This window comes from Felis catus, chromosome B1, assembly GCF_018350175.1.
Source record: "Felis catus isolate Fca126 chromosome B1, F.catus_Fca126_mat1.0, whole genome shotgun sequence".
Taxonomy (NCBI): Eukaryota; Metazoa; Chordata; class Mammalia; order Carnivora; family Felidae; genus Felis; species Felis catus.
In genome coordinates, this window is record NC_058371.1 from 82,047,536 (window position 1) to 82,074,101 (window position 26,566).

The 26,566-nt window shown below is 38.7% G+C and overlaps 1 protein-coding gene across 2 annotated transcripts in view; it reads left to right on the top strand.

Annotated features, from left to right (window-relative positions):
* The window catches only part of ANAPC10 (anaphase promoting complex subunit 10), a 312,895-nt gene that overhangs the window by 186,545 nt on the left and 99,784 nt on the right, over positions 1-26,566 (top strand). For both annotated transcript variants that reach the window (XR_006596715.1, XR_006596716.1), the window contains exon 5: positions 14,770-14,886. The gene's annotated coding sequence lies outside the window, so the exon portion shown is untranslated. The remainder of the gene's footprint in view (positions 1-14,769; positions 14,887-26,566) is intronic.

The following is a 26,566-nucleotide window of genomic DNA, read 5'->3' on the forward strand; positions in this document are numbered from 1 at the left end:
TTTTAGTGAGAGGAGTGTTTGGGTTGTTGTTGAACCAGAAAGAAAGGGAACTAGGAAGCTAGGGAGACAGGAGAAGGAATGAGTGAGGTGATGGGAGACTGCAGCACCCTGAGTTGTGCTCCCTGTGAGCCCTTCCCTCTGCATCCCAAGTGCATTTGTGCAATTTATGCAATATCTGGGTCCAGAAACTTGGTGAGATCTTGAAGTTGCCAGCCTTCCCTTCAGATTGATATGCTGAGGTAAGCTGGTGGGTGCAGATATATAGAAATGGAGATGATTAATGCACTGAGCCACTGGAAGTTACAGGAAGTTGTAGAAAGGGCTTTTAATCATCATGGGCTGGAGAGTTGGGCTGAATTCAACCAGATTTCTAAGTTTTAGAGGGCTCCTGCTGATAGATAAGTGGTGGTGATGAGAAAGTATAAGGCAAGCTGAGGGCCAAGCACAAGCTGGCACAACTGCCACCCCCCAGGTGGAATATGTGTGACATTCCTCAGGTACTCCTGGCTACCCAAGAACAAAGGAAAGGAAAGAAATGGTTAACTGATAGAGTCTCCATCAGTTTGCAAATATCTTAGTAAAATTACAAGAAAAAGGCAATCTTATCAACAGCCTAATCTCTAGGAACTCCCTACTATCTTAATGATAATGCTTTGCTAGAGGGAAAAACAACCTTAGTTTGACAATAGTTAGGCCTCCAGTATTCTGTGAGTTTTCTTTGGCATATGCAAATCCCTTTACGAAACTCCTCTTGACTTTATCTCCCCCAGCTCCACAGTATATAACCAATCACTCTTTACAACCCCAGGGCAGCTCTTCCTGCCCATGAGTCCTGTCCCCTTGTTTTAATAAAAATCACCCTTTTGCACCAAAGACGTCTCAAGAATTCTTTCTGGGCCATCGGCTCTGGATGCCCATCACTACAAAACCCCATCAGTGGTAATAAAAGTCCATAAGTAAATCTAATTCCCATTTCACTGATGAGGAAGTTGAGACACATAACAATGACATAACTTGCTTTGAATCACGCAGTGAGTAGTTCGAACAGTTGCAATGTAAGTATGATATGAATTCTCCAAAGTCTGTGCTCTTTGGTGTCTGTTATTTTGGTTCCATGCTAAATTTAAGTTTTGATGATGAATTTATAGCATTTCAGAAAAATTGTAATAAAGGTAATTATTTGTGGAAATATTTCCATGAATTTTTCCTTTTATTAATGAAATTCTAGCATTGTGCCTTCTTTAATGTGTTCAACACATTGTGTTTAAAACCATAAATTGTTCATGCTACTTCTGGCTCGAAATCCTTTGGAGGTGAAGGATCAAGTCCACACTTCTTGCCGAGGCACTTATCTGACCTGGGCCACCAGGCCATGGCTCCAGTTTGAGGTCACACCACACTCTGCCTCTGTCTGGATTCCAGCTGCACTGGCTTCTTCAAAGGCACCCCTGTACTATTGCATTCTCCCCCATCCCCTTGTCAGAAAAGGAAAAACACCTTTCACAAGACTAAATCCTGCCTATCTCAGATTTCATTTTACATATTTCTTCTTCATTGTAACCTTTCCTAACTACCTGCCCACTCCCTCCAGATTAGGTTGTGTTCTCTTGTTACCTATTCTCAGAGCCCCTTGTCCTTCTCCTTTGGAAGTACTGGTCTTTGGTTGTAGCTATAAAGCTGTGTTAATAATATAATTTCTTACTGGTTTAATGAGAAGGAGTGGAGTTGTAGAGGTTACAAGGGAGAGTGATGAAGCCTAGGTTCAAGCCTCAGTTCTAATATTTATTAATTGGGAGGGCCTGGCCTGTTTACTTTTACTTAATTGCTCTGTGTCTTGTTTTCCTGTTCTGTGTAATGGGCATGGTACGATAGGATTTACTTCTGGGAAGAAATGGTTTCTCTACAGTCTCACGCAGAACACTTCTGATACCAGATGTGTGAATATTTTTTTCCCCACAATGGTACAATTCACTTCTCTGTTAGACATGAACTGGTTATCCTACAATTTAACTCGATTATGACACTAACTGCTTGGAGTTAGACCAAATGTCACACATTGAGGGCTCAGTCCCACAAGACTGCCCCACTTCAGATACCAATAAAACATGATGAGTCCCCAGGTTACCCACAATTTCTGTCAGATTTGGCTACAAACAGAGGTTCCCAAAACACCCTCCTCAGGTTTGATATTTTACTAGGATGACATACAAAACCCTAGGAAACATAGGAACTTCTGTCCTTCTGGACTTGGGTGTGTTATTCTCCCAGCACATGGAGGCATTCACCAACCTGGAAGCTCATCAAATCTCATCTTTCAAAAGTTTTTATAGAGCTTTATTATTCAAGTCCCTAGCCTAACCCTCTTTCTGAAGGTCAGGGGCTGGAGCTGAAATTTCCAACCCTCTAAGCACTTGGTCTTTCTGGTGACCAGCCCTATCATGAGGCTATTTGGGACTCCACCCTAACTCATTAGTATAAGTCAAATGTGATTAAAATTACTTATGGATAACAAAAAACACTTCAATCTCTTAGGAAATTGCAAGGGTTTTAACGAATTATATACAAAAACCAAATATAACAAAGGATGCTCTTATTACCTGTAGTACTCAGGAAATTACAAAAATTTTAGCAGTTCTGTAACAGGAACTGGAGAAGAAGACTGTATCTATATTTCTTTTTTTTTTTAAGTTTTAATTTTAAACGGGTTTTTTTTATTATTTATTTAAGTAATCTCTACACCCAATGTGGGGCTTGAACTCATGACCCTGAGATCAAGAGTTGCATGCTCTTCTGACTGAGCCAGCCAGGCACCCCAAGATTTTATTTTAACCTCTCCATGCTTATCACAAATGTAGTCCTTAATCCCCTCACCTATTTCACCCATCCCCCCACTCACCTCCCCTCTGGTAACCATCATCAGTTTGTTCTCTATTGTTAAGAGCCTATTTCTTGGTTTTTCTCTCTCTTTCCCCTTTGCTTATTTTTTGTTGTTGTTGTTGTTTATTAAATTCCACATGTGAGTGAAATCATATGGTATTTGTCTTTATCTGACTTATTTCATGTAGCATTATACTCTGTACCTCTATTCATGTCATTGCAAATGGCAAGATTTAGTTCTTTTTTTATGGCTGAATAATATTCCAGTGTGTGTGTGTTTGTGTGTGTGTGTGTGTGTGTGTGTGTGTGTGTGTGTTATCTTCATATCTTCAATCTTATATATATCATATCTTCTTTATGCATTCATTAGTTAATGGATAATTTGGCTGCTTCCATATCTTGGCTACTGTAAATAATACTGTTAGGGGGCATGTATCCCTTTGAATTAGTATTTTTGTATTCTTTGGGTAAATACCTAGCAGTGCAATTGCTGGATTATATAGGGTGGTTCAATTTTTAACTTTTTTTTTTTAAGTTTTTTTTTAAATTTATTTTTGAGAGAGAGAGAGAGTGGGAGAGAAAGCAGGAGAGAGGCAGAGAGAGAGAGGGACAGAGGAGACAGAGAATCTGAAGTGGGCTCTGTGCTGACCACAGAGAACCTGACGTGGGGCTCAAACTCACAAACTGTGAGATCATGACCTGAGCTGAAGTTGGATGCTCAACCAACTGAACCACCTAGGCGCTCCCAATTTTTAACTTTTGAGGAATCTCTATACCATTTCCAGAGTGGCTGTACCAGTTTGCATCCCACCAACAGTGCAAGAGGGCTCCTTTTTCTCCACATCATCACCAATACCTGTTGTTTACTGTGGTTTGGTTTTAGGCATTCTAACCAATGTGAGATGATATCTCATTGTAGTTTTTTTTTTTTTTTTTAGTGTTTATTTATTTTTGAGAGAGAGAGAGAGATCGTGGGGACAGGTCAGAGAGAGGGAGACCCTGGATCAGAAGTGGGCTCTGTTCTGACAGCAGAGAGCCTGATGTGGGGCTCAAACTCATGAACCACAAGATCATGACCTGAGCTGAAGTCGGGCACTTAACAGACTGAGCCACCCAGGTGCCCCTTATTGTAGTTTTGATTTTCATACCCCTGATAATAAATGATGATAAGCAACTTCTCATATGTCTATTGGCCATATGTATGTATTTGGAGAATGTCTGTTCATGTCTTTGATCCATTTTTAATTGTTTTTTTTTTGGGGGGGTGCTGAGTTGTATCAGTTCTTTATGTATTTTGTATACTAACCCTTTATCAGATATGTCATTTGCCAATATCCTCTTCCATTCAGTAAGGGTTTCCTTTTAGTTTTGTTGATTGTTTCCTTCACTGTGCAAAACTTTTGTTTTGATGTAGTCCCAATAGTTTATTCTTGCTTTTATTTCCTTTTACACAGGGGACCTATATAGAAAAAAGTCGCTATGGTCCATGTCAGAGAAATCACTGTCTGTGCTCTCTTTTACAATTTTATGGTTTCTGGTCTTACATTTAGGTCTTTAATCTATTTTGAATTTATTTTTGTGTATGGTGTAAGAAAGTGGTGCAGTATGTTGCTGTCCAGTTTTCCCAGCACCATTTGTTGAAGAGACTGTCTTTTCATTTGGATATTCTTTCCTGCCTTGTCAATTGACCATATATAATTTTGGGTTTGTGTCTGGATTGTCTATTCTGTTCTATTGACCTATGTGTCTATTTTTGTGCCAGGACCATACTATTTTGATTACTACAGCTTTATAATGTAACTTGAAGTACAAAATTATAATGCCTCCAGTTTTGTTTCTCTTTTTCAAGTTCACCTTGGTTATTCAGGATCTTTTGTGGTTTCACACAGTTTTTAGGATTCTTTGTTCTAGTTCTGTGAAAAATGCTGTTGGTATTTTGAAAGGGATTACATTAAATGTGTAGGTTGCTTTGGGTGGTATAGACATTATAACAATATTTTTTCTTTAAGAAATTGTTTTTAATGTTTATTTACTTTTGAGAGAGAGAGAGAGAGAGACAGAGGCATGAGCAGGGGAAGGGTAGAGAGAGAAGGAGACACAGAGTCTGAAGTAGGTTCCAGGCTCTGAGCTGTCAGCACAGAGCCCGAGGTGGGGCTCGAACTCACAGACTGCAAGATCATGACCTGAGCTGAAGTCGGATGCTTGCTTAACTGACTCAGCCACCAGGTGCCCCACAATATTTTTTCTTCCAGTCTGTGAGCACGGAATGTCTTTCCATTTCTTTGTGTCATCTTCAATTTCTTTCATCAGTGTTTTATAGTTTTCAGAGTATAGATTTTTTACCTCTTTGGTTAGGTTTATTCCAGGTATCTTATTATTTTTGGTACAATTGTAAATGGGATGGTTTTCTTAATTTCTCTTTCTGATGCTTCATTACTGGTGTATAGAAATGCAACAGATTTCTGTATATTGATTTTGTATCCTGTGACTTTACTAAATTTGTTGAACAGTGCTAGTAGGTTTTTTTTTTTGTTGTTGTTTTTTTGTTAGACTCTTTCTATATAGAGTATCATGTTATCTGCAAATACTGAAAGTTTGCTTTCTTCCTTGCCAGTTTGGATGCCTTTTATTTCTTTTTGTTGTCTGTTTACTGTGGCTACTGTGGTTGTCTGTTTACTGTTTACTGTTACTGTGGCCAGTAGTATGTTGAATAAGTGGTGAGAGTGGACATCTGTGTCTTATTCCTGACCTTAGGAGAATGGTTCTCAGATTTTCCCCATTAAGAATGATGTTAGCTACAGGTTTTTCATATATGACTGTTATTATGCTGAGGTATGTTCCCTCTAAATCTACCTTGTTGAAGGTTTTTATCATGAATGAATATTGTACTTTGTCAAATACTTTTTCTTTGTCTATTGAAATGATCATATGATTCTTATCCTTTCTCTTACTGATATGATGTATCATGTTGATTGATTTATAACTATTGGACCATTTATTCCTTGCAACATAGGAATAGATCCCACTTGATTGTGGTGATTGATTTTTTAAAATGTATTGTTGGATTCAGTTTGCTAGTATTTTGTTGAATATTTTTGCATCTATGTTCATCAGAAATATTGGCCTGTAGTTCTCTTTTTTTATTGTGTCTTTATCTGGTTTTGTATCAGGATAATGCTGACCTCATGGAATAAATTTGGAAGTTTTCCTTGTTTTTATATTTTCTGGAATAGTTTAAGAAGAATAGGTATTAACTCTTCTTAAATGTTTGGTAGAATTTGCCTGTGAAACCATCTGGTCCTGGAATTTTTTTGTTAGGAGTTTTTTGATTACCAATTCAATTTATTTGCTGGTTATCAGTCTGCTCAAATTTTCTGTTTCTTTCTGTTTCAGTTTTGAATGTGTGTATGTTTCTAGGAATTAATCCATTTCTTCTAGGTTATCCAATTTGTTGGCATATGGTTTTTCATAATATTCTTTTTTCTTTATATTTTTTAATGTTTACTTATTTTTGAGACAGAGATTGAGACAGAGTGCGAGTAGGGAGGGGTAGTGTGGGGAGAGGGGGAGACACAGAATCTAAAACAGGCTCCAGGATCAGAGCTGTCAGCACAAAGCCTGTTGTAGGGCTCAAAGCCTTGAACCGTGAGGTCATGACCTGAGCTGAAGTCAGACACTTAACCAACTGAGCCACCCAGGCACTCCTCATAATATTCTTTTATAATTGTTTGTATTTCTGTGGTGTTGGTTGTTATTTCTCCTCTTTGTTGATTTGGGTTATTTGGGTCCTTTCTATTTTTTTTCTTGTTAAATCTGGCTAGAGGTTTATCAATTTTATGGATTTTTTTTCAAAGAACCAGCCCCTGGTTTCATTGATCTGTTCTATTTATTTTTTTAGTTTCTATATCATTTATTTCTGCTCGAATCTTTATTATTTCCTTCTTTCTGCTGGTTTTAGGGTTTTTGTTATTGTTGTTGTTGTTGTTCTTTTTGTAGCTCCTTTAAGTGTAAGCTTAGGTTGTTTATATGAGATTTTTCTTGCTTCATGAGGTAAGCCTGTATTGCTACAGACTTACCTCATAGAACTGCTTTTGCTGCATCCCAAAGGTTTTGAATCATTGTATTTTCATTTTCATTTGTTTCTATGTACTTTTTAATGTCCTCTTTTATTTCCTGGTTGACACATTCATTGTTTAGTAGAATGTTATTTAACTTCCATGTATTTGTGGTCCTTCTAGATTTTTTCTTGTGGTTGACTTCTAGTTTCATATAGCACTGTGGTCAAAAAAGATGCATGGAATGACTTCGATCTTTTTGAATTTGTCGAGGCTTATTTTGTGGCCTAATATGTGATCTATTCTGGAGAATGTTCCATATGTGCCAATACACTTGAAAAGAATGTGCATTCTGCTGTTTTAGGGTGGAATGTTCTGACTATATCTGTTAAATCCATCTAGTCCAGAGTGTCATTCAATGCCATTGTTTCCTTCTTGATTTTCTGTTTAGATGATTTGTCCATTGGTGTGAGGCATTATAGTCTCCTACTATCGTTGTATTATTATTAATTAGTTCCTTTATGTTTATTATGAACTGTTTTATGTATTTGAGTGCCTTCATGTTGGATGCATTAATGTTTACAACTATATCTTCTTGTTGGATTGTCACCTCTATTATTATATTGTGTCCTTCTTTGTATCTTGTTACATTTTACATTTAAAGTATATTTTGTCCAATGTAGGTATTGCCACTCTAGCTTTCTTTTGACATCCATTTGCATAATAAATGTTTCTCCATCCTCTTACTTTCCATCTGCAGGTGTCTTTAGGTCTAAAATGGGTCTCTGGGGTGTCTGGGTGGCTCAGTCAGTTAAGAATCTTACTTCAGCTCAGGTCATGATCTTGCGCTTTGTGAGTTCAAGTCCCGCATTAGGCTCTGTGCTGACAGCTCAGAGCCTGGAGCCTGCTTTGGATTCTGTGTCTCCCTCTCTCTCTGCCCCTCCTCCTGCTCTCTCTCTCTCTCTCTTTCAAAAATAAATAAACGTTAAAAAAATGTTTTAATGGGTCTTCTTGTAGGCAGTATATAGATGGGTCTTATTTTTTATACATTCTGTCACCTTGTGTCTTTTGATCGGAGTGTGTAGTCCATTTACTTTCAAAGTAATTATTAATAGATATGTATTTATTACCATGTTAGTACTTGTTTTGTGGTTGTTTCTGAAGATTTTCTCTAATCATTTCTTGTCTTTCTTTCATGATTTGCTGGTTTTCTTTAGTGATATATTTTGACTTCTTTTTATTTTTAAAAATTTATTTATTTATTTGAGAGAGAAAGTGGTGAGCAGGGGCAGGGAAAAGGAAGAGGGAGAGAGAGAATCCCAAGCAGGCTCCACATTCAGCACAGAGCCTGATATAGGGCTCGATCTCATGACCATGAGATCATGACTTGAGCTGAAATCAACAGTCAGACACTGAACCAATTAAGCCACCCAGGTGCCCCAACTTCTTTCTTTTTATTCTTTGCATATTTTTTAGTGGTTTTTGTTTTGTCGTTACCATTCCAGTAGTATATAACATTTCTGCATATAGCAATCTACATTAAGTTGATAGTTGTTTAAGTTTGAACCCATTCTTTACTCCTCTCTTCCTCCACATTTTAGGTATATGGTATCATATTTTACATATTTTTATCTTATGAAATCCTTTACTGATTTTTTTACAGAAATATTAATTTTTACTGCTTTTGTGTTTCCTACCTTCATACTGTTGTTTTTGGCCTTTCCTTTCCACTCAAAGAGTCCCTCTTAATATTTCTTGCAGGGCTGATTCAGTGGTCATGAGCTCCTTTAGTTTTTGTTTGTCTGGCAATCTTCTTATCTCTCCTATTATGAATAATAGCCTTGCTGGATAGAATATTCTTGGCTGCAGTTTTTTCCCATTCAGCATTTTGAGTAAATCCTGCCACTCACTCTGTCTCGGAAAGTTTCCACTGAAAAATCTGCTGATAGCCTTATGGGGTTTCCTTTGTATATTTCCTCTTTTGTCTTGCTGCTTTTAATATTTTTTTATCACTATATTTTGCCATTTTAATGACATATGTACAATATGTCTTGGTGTGGATCTGCTTTTGTTGGTTTTCTTGGGGATTCTCTGTGCCTTCTGGATTTGGATATCTGTTTCCTTCACCAGATTAAGGAAGTTTTCAGCTATATTTCCTCAAGTAAATTCTCCGCCCCCTTTTTTCTCTCTTCTTCTTCTGGGACTCCTATAATATGAATGTTGTTACGTTTGGTGGAATCACTGAGTTCCCTAAGTCTAGTCTTATTTTGAATAATTCTTTTTTCTCTCTTTTGTTCAGCTTGATTACTTTCCATTACTCTGTCTTCTATCTCGTTGATTTGTTCCTCTGCTTCTTCCATCCTGCTGTTCATTCCATCAAGCATGTTTCTCATTTCATTTATTAAGCCCTTTATCTCTGCTATATTATTTCTTGTTTCTGTGTTAATGGTCTCACTGATGTCCTCCACTCTTTTTTCAAATCCAGTGAGTATCCTTATGATCATTGCTTTAAATTCTCCATCAGGCATTTTACTTTTATCTGCTTGACTTAGATCTCTGGCCATGGCCTTGTCCTATTCTTTCATTTGGGACAAATTTTTCTGTCTTCTCATTTTGTTTAAGTCTCTGTCCTTTTTCTCTGTGTTAGGAAAGTCAGCTACATCTCCTGTTCTGGAGGGTAATGACTTTATGAAGGAGAGATTCTGTAGTGCCCTGAAGTGTAGTGTTCCCTGTTCCTCAGGGTCTTGTGCTTCTGGGAATGTTTTCAATGTGTGCCACGTGCACTCTGCTGTTGCATCCTGACCACTTTATCCTTCGGGCCAGTAGTCTGCAGAAGCTCTCTTTGACTGTTGTGAGCAGTGTTTGGTCTCTATACTGAATATGGCTAATTTTAACTATGTGTGCTCTGTTCTGCCCATGAAATGAGACCCATTGCCACTTCCACCAGAACTGAGGCCTTGCAAAACCCCTTGGTTCGGAGACATGGTGTTAGCAGGAGTTTGGGCCAGTATTCTAAATGAGGGGACTTGTCATGCCGAGACCTAAGCAAGCATGACTGGGAACAGCAGTTCTACCAGAGCACAGGAGAGGCTGGGGGTGGCACTCAGTGTAACCAAGTTAGGTAACAAGTGTTGATGCTGTGCTTATTTATGTAGGTGGCTCTGTGTTTATGCTGATGGGTAGGGGATGGAAATGGCACTGGCCAGTTCCTTTGTTCCTATAAGAGTCTCTCTGTGAACATTGTCTCTCTGGGACACACTCCAAGAAGAGCAAATAGCCTTCCCACTGTGTGCCCCAGCACTCCTCAGATCGCTGTTTCCATGCTGTATGTCTTCTGAGTGTTTGCCCTGCATTTTCTCCAAGAGTAACCACAGTGCTCTCTGAGTCCTCCCAGAGCCAAGCATGCTGACCCTCAAAACTCCAGGCTTTAAGACCTGCTGCTTGCAAGAACTCAAGAAATTCAGGCCTTTTCGCTTTCCAGGACAATTGCTGTGGGGATTCATTTCACTTGTGCACTACCCTGTATGTCAGTCTGTCTCTCATCCTTGGCTGTGACCATGGCTCCCTCCCCACTGCAGTGGCTATGATCCATTTATCTCCCAAGCCTCATCTCCACACTTCCTACTTTCTTCGATATGGCTTCTTCTCTACTTTTAGTTGGGGGGTTTGTTCTGCCAGTCTTCAGACTGATTTCTGGGGTATTTAGGATGATTTGATAATTATCTAGTTGTGCTCATGAGACGAGGCAAGCCTAGGGTCCTCCTACTCCACCACCATTTTCCTTCCCTAGAATATATTTCTTATTATATACTGCTTCATATGCATGTTGTGAGAAATAAATGAGTCAGTTTTATGGAGTGCTTTGTATAAAGGGGGATCACTCTTAAACTTATGTGAAAAACACTCTCAAAATAGGTTACCTGGGGGAAAGGCAAATTGAAAGATGAACTGGATATACACAAATACATACATGTACACTTCTTTTCAGTACTGAAGGAAATTAGTAGACCCAGAGATAAACAGATTGAAAATATCATTTTGTAATACACTTTCTTATCTGTGGCTGAATATTATGGTCATTAAAACACAAGTTTAAAAAATGGGTTCTAGGATCCACTGATCTACTTGATGAATTATGTGTAATTATTGCTTTGTTAACCAGTGTGAACAGAAGGTTATTGCAGTTGAAGGTCAAAAACTTAAAATAATAAATTCAGTTCAGGAAAAACATGTTAATAGAGTCCAGAATGCAGTATTTTATCTGTTTAAAAATGTGAGCCACATGATATACCCTAATCTTTCTGTATTGGCTGACTTCATTTCTTGTAGTCCATAACTATACTATAGCTTCTTGCCTTCCCAGAATAGCTAAAACAATTTTTAACAATGCTGTGAGACTTACCCTACCAGATGTCAAGGCTTATAAAAATTAAGTCAATGTGGTACTGCTGCAAGTTTAGAAAAATAAGCAATGAAACTAACTAAAGGACCCAGAAAAAGACATGTGCATATGTAGAACCTTGGGATAGGACAGAGGTAGCATTACAATTAGTGGGGTAAGGATGAACCACTTAACAGTTCTGAAATAATTGGTTACCCATATGTAAAACATAAAATCAGACTTCTGTCTCATAGCTAAAAAGATAAATTCCAGTTTTATTACAGACGTAAAAATGAAAAAGTTCAAAACCTAAAAGAAGACATAAGAAAATATCTTTATGTCATATAAGGCAGAGAAAGCATGGACAATGAAAGGAAAACTCGATGTATTTAATACATTAATGTGAAAAATTTTTGTATGGCAAAAACAACATTAGTAAAATGAAAAGACATGCCACTAGCTAGAAGATAGTTGCAATTGCAATGATACAGTGCACGTCATATATGAAGAATTCATAAATCAATACAGATAAGCAAGTTAACAGAAAATTGAACAAACCATATTACCTACCAGACAATTCATTAAAAGAGAAAACTGAATTACCAATCAATGTATGAAAAATTTTTAATTGGGGAATTGCAAATTGAACTAAGATCCCTTTTTTGTACCCATCCGTATAGCAAAAATCAAAAATGTCACAATCCCAAATTTTGGTGGAATTTTTTATGGGAATGTAAATTGGCACAGAAATTTGTAGACTATTTAGGCAATATTTAGTAAATCTAAAAATGTATGTATATCATGACCCAACAATTACACTCCTGGGTAACTTTCACATATATGCTCTGTATCAGTCTGGGTTTATCTTCGAGGTACAGAGTCTGTTTTAGCTAATTAAGTAAGATGGCATTTATTAGAAGTAGATTAATGGCTTTATAATTATTGAAATGGCTGAAAACTCTAGGTTGTGGTTTCAGGAATGACTCCCCAAGATCACAACCTGGTCAACAAAGGAGCTGCTGCTCCTCTGTGCTCAGGAAGCTGCTGGTTCCAAAACCAGATTGCTGCTATCAGGGTCAGTAAGTTGTCACAGGAGGTAACTGTCATAATCAGAAAGCTGCTGCTGTTACTACTGGGTTCAGATCAATGCCATGCCTGTGATGATCCACATCACCAAAACAGATAACTTGCTGTGGCTCTTGACACCTACAAAGCTCATGACTAGCCACTGGGACTCGGCCAACACATAGTCCGTGATCTGCCTCCAGTAGAGAGGACAGACACAGCAGAAAGGCGGGCTGTGCCTCACTTCTCCCTCCCAAATCTAGAGTTCATCTGATTGGCAGAATAGAAATCACTTCCCGAACCTAGTTGTAGAGGAGAAGGGGAATTGTTTTTATCTGTCTAGTGTCTGCATGTGTGAATCTCAATCTGCAATATACTACATTGCACCTCTGTGGTTATTCAACACACAAAAATGCCCTTCTTCCTTGACTTAGATTTCCAAACAACAGAAAACAAAAGCTTAACTCATTTTTTCTATCACTCATACAAATAAAACTCACTCATCTTCCCCTAATGGGGGAAAACTAAAGTCCCATCAATCTTTGCATGTAATTCTGGGAATTATTCATTCCTTCTTTATTTCAGTTACAATTCTATCTTGACATCCAGTGACATATGAACTAAGTTGTCAGAACTTTGAATTTTTATGAGGTTTATCTTCTATGTACATCTTATCTTCTAGCATACATCTGTCTTACGAAGATATTCAGGGTAACTGTCATCCCTTGTTCATCAGGTCTTAGCAGTCTGATGTCATCCATGTAATCACCAGCATGACATCCTGGGGAAAGTAAGATGATAAAGGATTCTGTGACTAGACCTGGAGAGTTAATTAGCCTTGAGGCAAGATGGTAATGGTACATGCCTATCCCTGCCATGTGCAATTGAAGGGCTTCTGTTGTTTTGTTTACTGTGATAGGGATAAAGAGTTGCTAGATCTATAGCTGCTAATCAGGTGTTTATCAGAGTCATTTCTAAATTAAGCTTGCCTTATGAACTGAATGTAACCCCCCAATATTTATGTGTTGAAACACTAACCCCCAATGTGATGGTATTAAGAAGTGGGTCTTTGGGGAGTTAATTAGGTTTAGATGAGGTCGTGAAGGTAGAGACCCATATGGGATCAGTGCCCTTGTAAGAAGAGGAGGAGACTAGAGGTCTCTCCCCTAATGTGAGGATCCAGCAACAAGGCAGCCTCGATAAACCAGGAAGAGGGCTCTCACCAGACCCTGAATCCATGGTCACCTTGATCTTGGAATTCCCAACCTCCAGAACTGTGAGAAATAAATGTCTATTGTTAAGCCATCCAGTCTATAGTATTTTGATATAGCAGCTCAAGCAGACTAAGCCAGTTTTGGATAATCCACTATTATTTTTTTAAGAATGTCTTTTGCACAACCTAAATAAGAGAGTTAAAGGGGGATGTGATAAGAATCACCATTCTTATATCTTTCAAATCTTTGATGGTAGCATTAATTTCTGTGATTCCTCCTAGAGATTTGGTATTACCTTTTGTTTCCTATTGTGGAAAGGAACAGTAATTCCAGAAGCTTCGCTTGACTTTCCTACATATATAATACATCACACAGGTCAGGAAGCTATTGTGAGAGTTCTTCTAGTTGTCATTTTATTCTTTTTCTTTTTCTTTTTAAGTTTTATTTATTTAAGTAATCTCTACACCCAAAGAGGGGCTTGAACTCACAACTCTAAGATCAAGAGTCATATGCTCTTCTGACTGAGCCAGCCAGGCACCCAGTATTGTCATTTTTTTTAAGTCTGCCTACAGGAATAGGAAAATAACTATAGGATGTCTTCAAGAACATGCTGGGTCCATTGTGAGATGGACTTGAATCAAAATTCCATTTATCACTTGACGCTAATAAGTCCCCTTCTTAATAGTTGACCACAGTGGCAGTATAGGGCCCCAGAAAATAGCGTTTATGCAGAGCCAGCATGCAATAATTCCTTAAGATATGAGTAGTTCCCTTTTTTCCAGGGTACAATTATCCCAGTAAATGTCAACAGAAAGGCTAGGTTCAATATTTATAGGATGGACTTGGGGCACCGTCTTGGATTTCTTCCTTAGGTATTCCTGGTTTCTTCAGTCATGGGGTTCTTGCGCTTAGATCTGGGAACTGGGTTAGAAACATTGATTTTCTATAATTTTCACTTAGGTGAAGCCTCCATTTATCAGCCAAAAAAGTTTTTTTGTTTTGGTTTTTGTTTTCTTGGGAGATACATAGAATAGATAAAACCATTCTGACTGTCACTGGAGCCCTGCTTTCTATTGAATAGATCTATTCTTTAATCTCAGATCATTACTTACTGCCACATGGTTTCTGCTACTCTGAGATGGCCTTATCCTTATTTAACTCACGATTCTATTTCTAGGGAAACATCTACTACCTTGATCTCTCGTCTGCAAAAGAATGACACTACAGTGATCTTCAATGTTTTGGTAAAGAGAGGGTCCTCTGAATCCTTTCAAGGCTCACAGCTAATGTGTGGGTAAGTTAGTCATGCATGTTAAATTTTCCCCAACTTTCCTTTCTCCAAAGTCTCTGCCTTATATCAAGGAATTCTTAGTGCCTAACTTTAGTTAGGCTACCAATACTTTAGTTAAGGCTACCATTGAGTTCAGGTTCAGTTAAATAATTGAGCAAACACTTTAGGTTACTCCCAACTGTGAACTGGAATACTGAATCCAGATTCTCTAGTAAATACATCCCTGTTGATAAATTTAGCTTGAATGATCATTCTCAGAATTCATTCCCACAATTCTCTAGACTTTTATTAATACAATTTAACAAAATCTCGACACTATTTTGTTATCTAAGGTTTCTCTTCCTTAGTCATACTTTGTACATACATAGGATGTGACTCTTTGACTGGAGTGAATAAGGACTAGAAGGGTGGACCATAAGAAGAATTAGCATTTCTTGCAAGGTAATTATGGTAGATGCAGTCACATTTGGTCTTTAAGCATGGCAGATTTATCTGACTGGGGGTGGGGGGGTAACTTGCTAGACTGGAAAGTTCAGTGGGGCTTGTATGTTCAGATACTCAGACATCTAAATCCATTCAAATGTTCCATTCCAATTCACCGTGTACCACTGTTTCCTAATTAATATGTTTTTATATAAGAGGCCAAATGAGGCTGAATTTAACCTAAGTTGTATTTTAGCAACCCGTCTCATCTGATTTTTAGTTACATCTGTCCTGCAGGTACAAGAGGTAAGGCGTTCATTTAAGGCAGTTGTTCTCAAACTGGTTCCTGGACCAAAAGTATTATCATCACTTTAAAACTTGTCAAAAACGGGCATCCTCGGGCTCTGCCTTAAATCAACTGAATCAGAAACTCTAAGGGTTTGGGATCCAGCAGTCTGTACTTCAACAAGCCTTTCAGGGATGCTTATCCATGTCGCAGTTGGAGAACCATTTTTTTAGAGCCCTTGTAAGAGTTCTCTGATCCTTGGTGCACTGAGTTAAGAATTTAAAATATGGAGCTTGTCCTTCTCCTCCTCCGCTTCCTCCTTAACTCTTGAATGCAGTTAGAATTAGTCAACCCACCCCACATTTTGTTTATTCCTCATTCTCACCTAAGGGGCTGTGCAGCAGCCACCTGTCCTGCCAAGCCTTCCCTTTAATAGGTATTTCATTCTTGGCAAACCTAATTTATCATCTATTGCCAAGGGGATTATCATAGCTTTCAAAGCCATGCAGGTGAGATAACCAACTCCAGCAGTCCATTTCTTAGAAATTCTGTTGCGTGCTGCCATACCTGATACTAATTACCTAATCTTTCAGAATTCTATTGCAGAGGACAGAATCCACTGTAACTAATTTAAGCAACTGATTTATTACTGACAGAGAAGAATCTAGTTGTTTGGGGGACATGAGTTTCATACAAAACTTGGCAGCTTTTTTAGGACAAAAAAAAAATACAGCATCACAAATACAAGATTTGGTATGAAATTCAAAATTTATACATAATGAGAAAAGAAATTGCAACAAATTATGAATTGTAAAATTGTAAAAGCTGACATTTACCACAAAGATCACAAAATCCAGTAAAGTAGTATAATATTTTTATCAATCAAATACTTAATGTATTTTTTCTACATTTTTTTGCCTTATACATGCTTTGATTGCCTCTTTATTTAATAATAATTTTGTAGAGTCACTTTTATATAGAGAATAAGAAGATAACTTAGTCCTTCCTTTGTTGTAACTGTAATTTTGTTTTATTATCGATTAGAAAATTTCTTTCATTGGGGTGCCTGGGTGGCTCAGTCAGTTAAGTGTCCGACTTCAGCTCAGGTCATGATCTCACAGTTCGTGGGTTTGAGCCCTGTGTTGGGCTCTGTGCTGACAGCTCAAAGCCTAAAGCCTGTTTCAGATTCTGTGTCACCCTCTCTCTCTGCCCCTCCCCCACTCACACTCTGACTCTTTCTCTCAAAAATAAATAAACATTAAAATTTTTTTAAAAAAGAAAATTTCTTTCATCCTTACAACTCATTATTGATAATGCCATATGTTTTTAGAATTATTGTCACAACTGGGAAAACCACTGTCAAATCTCTTTCCTGCATAAACTATAGTATTTGGAAGTCTGCTACAAATTAGCTTCTGGCTCTGTCGGTTTTAAACTTACTCCTTTGCTACTCACTCTTATTATGGTGATAATAAGATCAGTAGGACACTTCCAGACCTCAGTATGATCTCCGGATTTGTCCCCTCCTGTTACAAAGGTATGTCTTTTAACCCAATCTAAATATATGCCCACCTCAGTTTCTTCTTAATTGGATCTCAAAAATGCCTAAGGCCATTCCATCAGCTCTAGAAACAAATGTAACTGAGGGGAAGTTTGAGAGGGAAGAGATAATAGCCTTAATTTAGAGTAGTTAAAGTATCTTACTTTTGCAATTTTTATAAAAACACCTACCAGCCAAGGGCCCCTGTGCAGTGAGGATCTCTGAAACTTAAGCTTCGAGGTAAATCCATCTCTAATGATAGGGTAGTGAATGACATTATTAGTAAGATGAACAGACTCTTGGTTGAGCTTTCGGGTATGACGTCCAAAGTCTCACTACAGAACAGATTACTGAGGCCAGCTCTTTTATGATCAGGAAGCTGCCAGCCATAGAACCAAACCACCCACTACCTTGAGCAGGAAACTGCCACAAACAGGAAACTATCGTGTCATCAGGAATCCCTTGCTGCCAGTTCCAGACCCACAGCAGGTCTGTAATGATTCACACTGACAGAATGGATGCACTGTGCCCTGTCTCTGAAACCTCACAAAACGACTATACACTAGGACCCCTGCCATCTCTGTCTATAAAAATCCAATACCTCTATGACCATGCGAGTGAACAGCAGCAGCATAAATGACAGGCATTTAGTGTCTATCTCACTTCCATGCTGGAAACCATTCATGACTGCCTTTGACTAGCCAAACCTAAATCATATGTGGATCTCTTGCTATAAGGAAGACTGATAAATGTAGCTTCTAGCTATTTAGATACTGATTTACAGAAGGAGACACAAAAAGGAACATTGGGTAGATACTGCTCACTGGTGTACTGAATGAAAAATAAGACATGTAATAATAGCTAACATTTATTGAATACTTACAATGTTCTCATCCAAAAAAAAAAAAAAAGGTGGAGGAAAAAAAACCAAACAACTCTGTTTGTCAAAAGGAGAATGGATACGGGTTCGTGGGTTGTTCAGTCAGTTGGGCGACCGACTTCGGCTCAGGTCATAATCTCGAGGTTGGTGAGTTCTAGCCCCGCATCGGGCTCTGTCCTGACAGCTCAGAGCCTGAAGCCTGCTTCAGATTCTGTGACTCCCTCTCTCTCTCTCTCTGCCTCTCCCCTGCTCATGCTGTCTCTCTCTCTCTCTCGAAAATAAACAGTTTAAGAAAAGGAAAATGGATAAATTGATTATTCATATAATAAAATGCTATTCAAAGGTAAAATGAATGAAGCTACAGGATTCAATAGGAATATCTCCTACAAGTATAATGTTGAGTTTATTTTATTTTTTTAAAGTTTTTGTTTATTTATTTTGAGAGGTGGGGGGGAGGGTCAGAGAGAATAGGAGAGAGAGAATCCCAGGCAGGCTCCGTGCTGTCAGCACAGATGCCTATGTGGCGCTGGAACCCACCAACCGTGAGATCATGACCTGAGCCAAAGTTGGACACTTAACTGACTGAGGCACCCAGACGCCTTATAATGTTGAGTTTATAAGAAGCAAGTTACAGAATGATTCATGAGAATGATAGTGTTCATGTAAAGTCCAAAGCACAGGAAACCTATACAAATAGATATATATGTAATAAAAGTATCAAAACAGGAGGGGCCCCTAAGTGGCTCAATGGGTTAAGCATCCAACTCAGGTCATGGTCTCACTGTTCGTGGGCCCAAGCCCTGGGTCAGGGAGGCTGCTTGCAATCCTATCTTCCTGACTATCTCTCTGTCCCTCCTCCACTCTCTCTCTCAAAATAAATAAATTTATATATATATATATATATATATATATATATATATATATATATACACATATATATATGGGAATAATCACCAAATTTGGGCTGGTGACTTGGGAATGATACATGGAAGTAGTAATTACTAGAGTTTTGGGATTGTGTCCAGGTTTGTTGCTGCACAGTTCAATGCCAGGGGACACCCTTCACTTAGAATACAATGTGTCCACCTCCGTGGGAATCATTCATATTTCACTCTAGGAAGAACAGTGCCTTCTGCATAACAGTTGCTGGACACACCAGCCTCCGGTGTACTGGGAATGCTTTATGGTTTTTAAGTTTGGTGAGATGGGTATATTAGCATTCATTTTAATATCCTCTATAAATTTGTATTTATAAGAAAGTTCTTTAAGAAAATATTCTATGAATTATAATACAAAGTTCTAATTCTGTCTATGAAATGCTGTGTAACCTGATCTGGGAAAAATCATTTTTCAGACCTATGAATTCAATAGTTAAGCTCCACTTTGCAGTTCTTGTTCTCAGGATTTTTTACTGGAAGGCTAGACACATACCATTTTTTCAGTGGTAGTCCTCATTTTAGCAGTTCTTTGGCACTGATGGGCCAAAAGAGGCTAAGAGAGCTAACAATAAGTATGTGATAAGTGATCCAGCTTCTAATGAAAATTTTTAAGAACTGACTCATGGCACATTTACTAAACACTTTGAGGTCATTGATTTTCATTGGCATTGCTGCTTGGACTCAGGATTCTGATAATTGAAAAATAATTTTTTAGTTGAGTTTTTGTTCGTATTTTGCACGTTCACCTAAAATACAATGATAATCATTACTAACATTTATTGAGTACTTACTATGTACTAGGCACAATTCTAAGTGCTTTATATAGACACTTAATCATTTAAAACCGATGCCTATTTTAGGAGATAGGTACGATTATTATCTTCATTTTACAGATGAAGAAGTTGAGTAATAAAGATGAAAGAATGTATCTTAGGTCACATGGCCAAAAAAGTGATAGAGCCGAATCCAGATATAGCTGATCCAAAAGCTCGTAATGTCCTATCTCTAAGACACACTTCCCTAAGTTTTTTCTGACAGCTCCTCACTCAGATGGTGCACTCCCCCCTAACCCCACCTTCCAGATTAATGCCCCTTAAATATTTAATATCATAGAAGATATAATTCACATCCAACGAAGAAAGAAGTCATTCTGGAATATCAAGTTGAAGATTTGTCAGTAGATGGAAAGAGAAAATTCTAATGTTATTCTGGAATTCAATAAAATTTATACACACTCACACATGTATTAAATTCTCTTTCAAATGAGGATTTCTGAGTATTAATTTCATATTCACATAGTCTGGTGAATATAGCCTCTTACAAATTTCAAGCCTATCTCTCATTGTGTTTTGCGGTTTGTATAGCTGATTATTTGACTACTTCTGAAATTATTCCCCAAAGCTACATCGAAGAGCCCACCTCATGGGGCGCCTGGGTGGCACAGTCGGTTAAGCATCCGACTTCAGCCAGGTCACGATCTCGCGGTCCGTGAGTTCGAGCCCCGCGTCGGGCTCTGGGCTGATGGCTCAGAGCCTGGAGCCTGTTTCCGATTCTGTGTCTCTCTCTCTCTCTGCCCCTCCCCCGTTCATGCTCTGTCTCTCTCTGTCCCAAAAATAAATAAACGTTGAAAAAAAAAATTAAAACAAAAAAAAAAAAAAAAAAAGAAGAGCCCACCTCAAACATTACCATCTAGTACACTGATCAGAGAGTAAAACTTCTGGCAAGTAGCAAAGGGTGTTCGTGGAAATATTATGTTTTCAAAAAACAAACAAATATAAGCAGTGAGACCTAGGGTCCTAGGTCAAAGCTTTGAGGTATTTTGTGCATCATTTTCTTGGGTGTGGGTCAAAGACATTCTATTTTAATTGCGCATTTTAGAGACATTAAAAATGATTTCTCTGAATGCTGACAGCAGAGAAAAACTCACAGAGGTCCTTTACACTCAACCTTGGCCGAGCAGCAGTAGCTGGGGGGAGGTGAGAGGTTGCTGTGGCATTGACCTGTATTACATAATGCCTCCCGTCTGTCCACAGATGTGTGAGTTTGCTCACATGTTTTATTAGATTTTTATTACACTTTTATACAACTCCAGCCCATCTGCATTTGCCAGCCGGGCTGCAGTTTCTAAAATACCTAATCCATTAGTTATTCCATATATGCAGATATATATTGACTATGTTCTCTGACCAAGTCTCTAGTGCCATTTGGGCAATACCCACACGTTGTATGGATATAATACAAAGGATTTGTAGGGTAGGCATTGCAGGCCTTTTGATAATGACGATGACGATGATGATGATGATAGTGAGGACAACGGTGATGTCTGTCTGGATCAGCTCAGTGCCAAAGGCTTTAAATGAGAGTGAGTTTTCTGTGGTAACTTTAATCCTATTCCAGTCCACTCATGATTGGATCTACAAAGAGGGGAGACAGAGAACACAACAACAACAGCAGCAATAAAAACAAAACAAAGAGTTCACACTAAATTTTAATAGACACGGTGGCAGAATTGAAGCGTTCTGATGAGAACCTCTTTTGGGCTGCAGACTGCTGACTTCTCCTTGTATGCTCACATGGTGGAAAGCAGGGAGAGGAATGAATCTCTCATGACTCTTAAAAGGGTGCTAATTGCATTCACAGGGACTTAGCCTTCATGACCTCATCTAACCCTAACCGCCCCCCCCCAAGGCCCCACCTCTAATACCACAACATTGGGAAATAGAGTTTCAATGTGAATTGGGGAGGGAGGGGGGACACATTCAGTCCATAGCAAACTCTATATACATTTTTTTTTTACTCATAAAATTGTTTTAAGCATATTTGTTCTTTGCAACCCCATCAATAATTTGGCCTTGAGAGAACTGGAACAAGAGTTATGACACCAATGATAATAGCACCTTCGTCAATTTGAGATGTCACTACCACTCACAGTTTGGCAAGCCTGGTATTAAAGCGAGACCATTTGTCCTCTACATGAGAAGAGCACTGTGTCTATCTTGCTCACACCCCAGCTCCCAGCATGATGCTAAGTATGTGGTGGGCCTTTAATAAATGTGTCCTGAGTAGATGATGGGACAGATATAGATTTTAATTGGGCGTGTCTTTTCCAGCTGGCTCGTAGTTACTGCGTGCTTGCCGACTGAATAGATTTCTAGTCTACTGTCAACTTTAAATTTTGTGGTAGAATTTAGTTAGTCATAACCATCATTCGTCATGAAAATGCAATCTTGGAACTTCTCTGAGAGCCTGAGAAAGCTTCATATTGTATAAGAGATTCTATGCTGGATAATAGTGGCTTTTCTTAGGCTGGATTATTCATATGGTTAGTTGGAAAGATCTGCATACTAAAGCAGGATGATTTTTATCTCTTGATTTCAGGACAGGATTTGTAGGAGACTGATTTTTGTTGTTGTTGGTGGTGGTGGTGGTGGTTTTTACTTAAACTCAGAAAGCTTTTGGGCTTTTAATATCCATTTCTGGCAGCTCTCTTTCAATAGATGGAGTGTCTCTTCTTTCATAGTCACAGAAGGAATTGTTTCATTCAGATGCCATTTGTGAATATAATACATCTCCAGGTTGTTTGTCCCATTTAAAAATGTGTTTCACATATATTGGAAAGTAAGAAATAATGTCCTCTCTTTTATATTTCAGCATGTGCAAAACTCATCTTGGTGTTTTTTCAGTTTTGTTTAAAAGGAAAACAACAACATCGAAGACATCATGAAATAGCATTCATTTGACGTGCGGGTCCCTGGCTTTCTAGTTCTGACTCCATGCTTCTCTGTGCCAAATTCAGTCAGAAGGGGAGAAATAGTTTGCAGGTGTCACGGAATTCCAGTGTTTCACTTGCACTGGGTAACCCTGGGGAGGAGAATTTCCATATATGCAGCCAATGTTGATTTGTCTAAAGAAAGCATCCTTGAGTCTCAGGCTGAAAATAAGGTATTTGGTTGTATGAGAGGATGAGCCCAGCAGTTGGTAGCCCAGCAGGAGATTCTTCCCTGAGAAATTGTGATTATTTTCACATGCAAGGAGAGAGACACATGAATATCATTTTCAAACCTCTATCGGACTAAACACGCCAACCAGAAATACATCTACCTACATCATTTTCAAAGAAATCCAGTGGGGGCTTTGACAGCATGTGAGCTATTTCCATTGACCTTCTTTCACTGAATGTTTCTCACACTTATTTGCTCTCTATTTTCATGTTTATAAAACGTGTTCCCAAGCCCTTTAGGATAAAATCAACAATAGTGCCCAGGGCTCCAGCTAGAGATTCCCAGTGGGAGGGTCTGAACCTTTTGTTCCCGGGGATCTAATAGAGTGCGAAGCTGACACAGAAATGGGAGGACCATTCAGCGAAAATTAAAGTCTTTGTCCCTTCATTAGTTGAACTTGAACTTCACATTTCTGAAGTTCTACTAGGTTACTTTCCTCTAAAATTCTGATTTAATCAAGGTGAACAGGGAAGCTCATTAAAATCTTTCTCTTTTAAAGAGATTGCAGAAAAAATCCCATTTGTCTGGTATAGCTAACATTCCTGATTTTTTAATGAAATTTTTGAGTTGATTTGAATCTCAAGTGTACATTATTCTTAATCATTAAAGAAGGTTACTGTTTTTTTTTTTTTTAATTCTGTGAGAGACTTCATTTTATTTATCAGTTTACTGACTTTCTCAGCCTTGTTGGGAAAGGTGGGAGGTCAACAGCTGGGCCTTTATGTGATTAATGAGCTAATGTGATTAAATAAAATTTATTTTCATTACCTTTCATTTGGGGAAAACATGAAGGTGGGAGGAAATTTTGACAGTAAGTTTTATTATTGATCTCTTGAGTTTCATGTCAGACTTGCTGCATCTTATTTCTAAAATGAGCTTGTTTCTTGCTTCAGTTGACAGAAAAAGGTGAGAATTATTAAAATGCAATGATCAAAGGTATGTAGATAGGTGGCTTGGGCATTTCTGTGACCTGATCATACAACTCTTTTGTGTTTCCAAAATGCAACAAAAACTTATTGTCAAAGCCAGTGAAACTCTGAGATTCTAATAAAACAGATTCTAACCATGACGTAGTATCTTTTTCTTTTCATTGAGAATGGAAATTTCTCTTCTTTCTCCCTCTTTTACTGCTCCAGTCATCAAAACATGTTCTCAGTCCTTCCCTATGCAAAGTGAAGAATGCTATCTTTTGATGTTTTATTATATTTTTTACATAACACAGAACTCCCTATATTATTTGTCTCTGAATGTGCAATATCTTGCTGCTCACTGGCAGGAAGTAATAAAGACTCCATAAGACCCTCCGATTTTAAGTGAATTAGACATGTAATAGGCTGTTACTGTTTTATTACTCTGATCAGAGCAGGTGTTTAACGTAATGGTAGTGAATAGGGGAGTGAACTATGAACATGCCATTGGGTAAATTGACATCAAATTCAGATTTTATTTAATTTTTATTTTTTTAATGTTTATTCATTTATTAATTAATTTTTTAATGTTTATTTATTTTTGAGAGAGAGAGACAGAGTATGAGCAGAGAAGAGGCAGAGAGAGAGGGAGACCCAGAATCTGAAGCAGGCTGCAGGCTCCGAGCTGTCAGCACAGAGCCCGACACAGGGCTCAAACCCACAAACCACAGGATCATGACCTGAGCCAAAGTCAGATGCTCAACCTACTGAGCTATCCAGGTGTGCCCAAATTCAGATTTTATTTTATTTTTTTTTTTTAATTTTTTTTAACGTTTATTTATTTTTGAGACAGAGAGAGACAGAGCATGAACGGGGGAGGGTCAGAGAGAGAGGGAGACACAGAATCGGAAGCAGGCTCCAGGCTCTGAGCCATCAGCCCAGAGCCCGATGCGGGGCTTGAACTCACGGACCGCGAGATCGTGACCTGAGCTGAAGTCGGACGCTTAACCGACTGAGCCACCCAGGCGCCCCAAAATTCAGATTTTAAAAAGTGAATTTATATACACTGACTTATCTTAAGCCCAAAAGAAAACAAAAAACAAACAAACAAACAAAAAAACCGCCAAACCAACAAACAAAAAGGTTCAGAAAATGTTTGGGGGAATACCTTTATCTGCCCATGGCAGACTCCTGTGGGAATAAAAAGGGGAATAAAGCATAAGGTCTGGCTCAAAGAACCTTCTTATAATGGAGAAGAGATATTGGGTTATAAGCAGCTGTAGCAGGAGGCAAATTCTTCCATTTCTTATGCCTCTACTCTGATTCTACCCAGAGACCCCCAAATTCAGATGCCTACAAGGAGCATGCAGGTAAAAAAGATTAGTGAAACCAGTGAAAGCGGTAGCTAATTGAAGGACGTTGTAAAGGTAGCCATTGCTTTTCAGTTCCCTCTAATTATTGCCAAATGAAAGCATGAGACCAGTGTTGTAATATCTTCTAATTTTTCAAAAGAAGCTGGAAATTGATTTTTTTAGGTTTATTTATTTTTGAGAAAGAGACAGAATGCCAGCGGGAGAGGGGCAGAGACAGAAGAAGACACAGAATCCGAAGCAGGCTCCAGTCTGTGAGCTGTCAGCACAGAGCCTGACATGGGCTTCCAACTCAAGAACAGTGAGATCATGACCCGAGCCAGAGTTGGAGGCCCAACCGACTAAGCCACCCAGGCGCGCCGGAAATGGATTTTTTTGGATGAAATTTCCCAATTTTTAGGTATTGTCAGATAACACTTTTTAAAAACATTGTGTAGGGCAAACAAAGCTCATTTGTTGGCTCAGTCCAAAGCAGGCTGCCATTTGTGATCTCTGCCTTTCTCCCTGTCTTCTGGTTGACTTCATCCATTCCCATGGGGTTTATGCCTATCACTTCAAATTAGATATGTTTTGATAGCCATTGGTGCTTGCTGGTCCCACTTGGGTAACTTTTGAGGACATTTCTTGGTCTCTCCACCATTGTCCTTCCTGCCCTGAGGAGGTGTTGGTTCAAGTAGCATTGATCATTGTTGAGGCTGGTCTGCAAGAAGTGTGTACAGGATGTCGAAGGCATGGAACAGAGACTCACCTCGCCTGCATTTGCAGTCCCAGTGAGAGAACACTGACCTCGAGCCCAGCTTGGGCTCATGGGGCTTGGCTGGGAAGGACACCACTCTTGTGCCAGGTACTGAGAAAAGGCTTGTGATTCATTTTTTTTTTTTTTTTTTTTTGAGAGAGAGGGCACAAATGAGTGAGGGCAGAGAGAGACAGAGAAAAGGGAGAGAGAAGTGGGGCTCACCTGAAGGAAGTGGAACTCGTGCTCACCCAAAGCAGGGCTTGAGCTCACCTGAAGCGGGATTCATGCTTTCCCTAATTGGGGTTCACCCAAAGTGGGGCTTGGGCTCACCTGATGCGGGACTTGAACTCATGAGCTGTTAGATCATGACGTGAGCTAAATTCAGATGCTTAACCAACTGAGTCACCCGGCTGCCTCAAGGCTTGTGATTCTTTAAGCATCCTCTGACCAAGGTATGTATTTCTAAGATGGACCCCAGTATTCTCATGGTTAGAACATATACATAACCTTTAATTTTCTCCTCTATGCTAAATTTCCCTCAAGTAGACTCCTCAAATTCTGTAACTCAGAAGTTATAGTTAATAATCCCAAATCTTCAGCT